Source organism: Solanum lycopersicum, chromosome 9 (assembly GCF_036512215.1).
Source record: "Solanum lycopersicum chromosome 9, SLM_r2.1".
Lineage (NCBI taxonomy): Eukaryota > Viridiplantae > Streptophyta > Magnoliopsida > Solanales > Solanaceae > Solanum > Solanum lycopersicum.
This window is the reverse complement of record NC_090808.1, coordinates 30,452,963-30,458,780: the sequence shown is the minus strand read 5'-3', so window position 1 is coordinate 30,458,780 and position 5,818 is coordinate 30,452,963.

Here is a 5,818-nt window from a genome sequence, read left to right as displayed (position 1 = left end):
AGCCATTGATGATTTAAAAAAATTAATAATCTCTTACGTATGTACCCCTATGTGAATGCATGACAGTTAGGAGTCATAAGTGTAATATGAAGTTGGCTTGTCTCCAATGCTATCGTGTGTTATGGTGCTTTATTTTTGAAGGGTTATTATGGTCTAAGAGGGTCACTGACTCCATATGTTGTTGATGTCCATTATGTGATCATGTTTACCAATGTACACATACACTCACTCACATGCATGTTACAAGTAGTATAGGTTATAGTGTCTAAATTAAAGGTTATTCTCATATTCACTAATTTCTACTTCTATGCATGTAAAGTATATGTATGTCAAGTATGTTATGTATTCCTTACTATGATGACTTGATAGGATAGTTCTAATTTTGGTTTCTATATGTATGAATATGTATATATGAACTTGTGTGACTTAATGTGTTAGGGGAAAGGTTTGATCACATATATGTATACACACACACATGTATGAAAATCTAGTCAAGAGAGGGGCATTGAATGGTGTTTAGGTGTACCCTAAACTAGATGATGCTTTAGATATGCTATTTTCATGTGAAGGGATTCTTTACATGATTTAGGTTGATGAACTTCCATCTTTGACCTATGAGTTAAGCATATGAGGGGGTGACTCTCCTAAACCTATGATTTATAAAGTAAAAGTATAATAAAGGTTTTCAAGGAAGGGAACTTAGCTTAGAACCGAGTGAACTTGAATATGAGTGTGTGTCCTTTCCTATGGTAGAAAGGTATATCACCATAAATCTCATGAGGTGGATAACCACAATGCCTCAATTGTCATAAATAGGGTTTCCACAAGTGAATAACTACAATGCCTAATCTTTGCTTAAAGAGGGTTTTCACATGTACCTCCAAGTTCCATAACTATCTTTCAACCATAGGATACTAGCTAGTGGATCCACCTAGAAATCTATATTACATTTGGTTCTACTTTGGCCGGTATCCCACCTCCTTTCGGTTTGGAGTTCTATGACACTGTATTCCATGTTTAGCATCACATTGTCTATGTCGGTTAAGGATATAGCTTCCCTAAAGAAAAATTGTCCATGGAAGATAAATGACTAGGACCCTAAATAGAATGTCGTAAGGGAGATTACTTAGGATAAGTGGAAATAATTAAGCCATCTAGACATTGCACAAGTACCTCCTTAGGAAGTTTTAGGTAGGTGCTGTAATGCGTGTCACTATGTATGTGTTCCCTATGAATGACATTGTAGTATTTCTCTATTTGTTATGAAGATAATCATGATATGAGTCTTTATGTATGATGTTGATCTTGTTGACTATATTATAAAGGTCTTGACTTAACTATGTCTATGTGGTATTATACGTCTATGATAGTATATATTTTCTTGTATAGATGATATGTATAATTTTCCTTGTGGTGCTAAGGTGATACATTGCACAAAGTATCCCTAAAATATTATTTGGGAGACTAATGAATTAAAAGAAATAGTTCACTATAAAGAGAAATGAGCTCATTATAAAGTGACCTCCAATTGGACTGAAATTGTATATGTGCTTTTCTAGGATGTTTGTCCTTTGGTTGTGTTTCTATGAAGTATGAAAATGCTGTAAATTCTTTAGTTTAAAGGTTTCAAAAGGATTTACTCAAAAGGCATGAAATATGATTTTCAAGAAAAAGGTCCCTTTTAAATGCATGTTTTTGCATGGTTGCCATGCATAGTGTATTCTTGTACTAATCCCATTCTTCTCTACTTTTTACACAAATTATAGGTTATGGATTCTTAAAGGATGTATTGAATGGTGAAGATCTTGATACGTGATTCCCAAGCTCAAGGAAAGAAATCCTTAAGTTTAAGGATGTCCTAATGTGTATTTAGTGTAAAGTTTTTAAATATTGTATAGTTGTGTAATGTGTGTTATGGGCCGTGTCTCATATGTATTCTAATATTGTTTAATCTAAGATAGAAAAGAGACTTAGAGTCTATATCTTTATTACGACTTATATTTTATATTTATATGAAGTAAAGTTTCTATCATATGAGCTGCTATGAAAAGTTTTAAATTTTCCGCTAAATTTACTATGTCGATGCAATGAATGATAACTATGGGCTTGTATAAGACCTCCAAGAGGTCAAGTACGTTATGTTACTTCTAGGGGGTGATCCCCGGTTGTGACAGATTTGATCCCATTAAGATTATTGGTTGACTTCACATTCATAATATGAAACTTTTTTAGTAGCTTCTCTGAGTTGTATCCAGGTCCATGTTCTAGAAAAGTCGCTCCTTGCTATGGACTTTGGCGAAGATATCAGCCACTTGATCTTTCATTTTTTAAAGCTTTAGAAGTTTTATTGACTTAAAAATCCATGAAGAAATTTAATACTTCCATCATGCTCACTTTGAACCTCATTCTTTTGAAACCATTCTTGAAGAGAAACTAGGACAACCTATCAGCTTTTCGTGAACCTTGTGATATACTTTGCTTTTTTCAAACTGAGATTAATCATCCTCTTCATTTTCACCTTAATAATTTGCATTATCAGCATGAACTACGTCATCTTCGTTCAACATTGTTTATTGGATCCGGTCCTTTATTAGGTTCATCATATGCTTCCTTGGGATTGTTTGATTTATGAAGATGATATTTTCTTCAGCAAACTCACTGATTAGAAAATCTCCTTGAATCTGACGGGACTCTTCCATCACAAAATCTTTTTTATTTTGCAACTTCTCAATTCTTCCTGACTAATAAAAAAATCATATGAATATCTTTTTGAATGCACACATTTGTATATATCGGATAACCCTTATTGGAGGAAGAATATACCCCAAATAATCATTTTACATCAGTGATATCAAACTTCTCAATTCCCTAATTTTGGTCACAAAGCATGTAGCATTTACCACTTCAGCCCGGAAGGTTCTTTGGAAGATTAAAAGTTTGTTTATTCCACCTGAAGGATGGGCTGATCTGTTTCTCTTTACACCAGCATCACAAACTTTGTCATATACAAACTTTATTTTATGCGAACATCGGACTAGGTTTCCTGACACAAGTTTGTCCAGTGGAGAAACACTAACATGAGAAAGACTCTTGTGTCATGCCTCGGGATTCTGCCCTCGAGCACTAAGGCAAGTGAGGCTATTTATACGAGCAATATTAAAATCAGCAACATACAAGTTCTTGCATATCTTTTCTATTAAGATCATCGCCCGAGAGAGCAATTTTGTGACAACATGTTCTTTATGATAAGAACTTAACTTAAATTTATTCATCACAAATTTGTGAAACTATTGAATGATTGTACTTCAACCATTTACACAGTATGAATCCTTAATAGTGTGTTCCCCTTATAGTTTTCTCAGTCAGGTGATTTGAGCATCCACTATCATAAGCCAAAATTGACCGATACTCCTTCATCTCACTTGAATAGCAAAACATTTGTTACACTTGGGAACCCATTTGAGACATAATTCCCTGTGTGAAGATAACAAAGTGATAAGAAAATCTTTTGTCCTGTGAGGCAAACTGAGTTTCTTCGTCTTAAGACCATGTGCAGTACCATGTCCCTTCTTTAGTCTTTTCCTATATTTGGAATAGTTTGACGAACATCCTTCATATTTTTTCAAAAAAAAAAAGAAACTTAGAAACAAATTTGGGGTGATGATTGTGTGAGAAATCTATCTTCTCACAGTCCATACTTCTTCTACTGTTGTATCCTTGACTAATTAGATTTGAATAGATCTTAGACGAATTGGTAAAATTGATGAATTAATCAAGTTCCCCTTTTACGCGGACCAGGTCCCTCAATAACTTATGATTTCACTACAAGGCCATAGCAAGTTTTGTTTCATAAGTATTCATTCTAATTTCTAGATCAATTCAAGTTGTTGTCCTCTCCCTTTCCTCTACCATATTTCTCACTCAACATATTTTATTTTCCCTAAATTCTATATTTTGAACTTCCAGAACTATCAATTGTTATTCCACAATAGACATTTGTTCAACCAAGGCTGCCTTTTCTTCATGAAGGTTATCTAGGCATTTGCTTATAATATACTTTTGAGTTGTTAAATCAATGAAAGAATTAATGAAAATAGCGGCTAAACTTCTCTACTTCTCAATACAGTAAACATGCAAGTTTTGATTAAGATCAGTATTACCTATTCTTCATCTTCTTCATCATTAGATTTTGACATAAAGGCCTCATTAGAGTGCTCAAAGTCATCTATATCACTCGACTAATCTTCCCATGAAGTCATATCTATTTTCATCGCCTGGAAAGAGGTTTCTCTCCTACTTATATTAGGACAGGCCTGGTCCCTTCTTTGTCTTTTCCTTCTTTATGGTCAGCTGCACCAGTTAGTTTTGTCCTCATGTATTCATATTTTTTATAAATTTTAGCTTGAAGATGCTGAAACAGAGCACAGAAAGTCATTTCTTCAAGTTCGCTTGTCTTATTGACTGTCCCAAAATAACATTTGTCCAATGGAAAAATTCCATTATATGGTGAAACTACCAAAGTAAGTAGTAAAGAAATTTTTCTTTTCCTTAGTTCACTCATAGGTAGTTTTCAGCAGATCCAAAATTTCTTTGGCAATGTCACACGAAGATATCAGGTCATATACATTTTCTCTTATTCAACACATCAAGAGCTTTCTAGTATTGTGATATTTCTCATCTTCTCTTTTGTAAAAGTCATTATATTGTCGCCATGTTTTGAGAACGATCCTTGTGACATCCATTTATTTTACTTCGATAGCTGGAACATACGGACCATCAATATAAAATCCCACAACTCAAAATCTTCAACCATTATAAAGTCAAACATGCACTTATTTCACCACCAATAATATAGACCATGAAATAGAGGTGGCTTCGTTGGACCCGCCCCCGCCTTCTTGCAAGATTAGTGGAGAAACCATTCATCTAAGGGAATATCTCTAGGTGTTAATCGGCTAGAGAGAACGTACTCTGATACCAAATTGTTGGGATGTGTGCATCCACGAACAGTCAATGGACTAGGTCCATTGACATTGTAAGAATAGTAATATAAGCGCACGCAGTAGTACGTGTCCACTATATGTCTATAGATAAGTACTTTCACTCAACAAGAACTTCAACAAAAATAAAAGCAGAAAGTATATGGCTGGAAGTGAAATATGCACAATGATTTTTCGTGGAAACCCCTTGCTCAAGAGCAGTGAAAACCACGAACTGTCCTCACACGATTTTTAACCCAACCTCTATTTAACTCAAACTTGACAATAATTCAGATTAAAATACTTGCAACCGATGAATTTACCTCTAAATGTATTTGATATACTGTGGTTTCACGGTATTATTAATTCTTTTTCCTTAAGTTTAGTGCGTACAAAAGCCTTTTTGTGCTAATTTTTATATAAGTTTCTTGTTGTTTTGCAAGAAATCTGTCCAAAGCTGAATGCGGAGATTTTGAGCGAAGAAATGCAGAAGAGAACACCTACGAAGCATATGATGGTCCGTCGTGCTTGTGATGGTCCGTAGGTGGCAGCGTAGTGCAGCTGCTGAAGGAAGACACGGAAGTCTGACCAGGTATGGGATTACGAAGCTTGTGACGGTCCGTCGTGTCTCTGACGGTCCGTCCTGCAGGTTCGTCGTGTAGTTCACAGAAGTGATCCAAGTACCCAGATTCCAAAAGTTGAAGTGTTTTAGAACGAACACCCTCGACGGACCGTTGTACCTATGACGGTCTGTCATACTTGCCGTCGAGGGGAATGAAGAGGGCAGCAGAAGAAATTGCACAAGTATGGGACGACGGAGTCCATCACGGTCCGTCGTG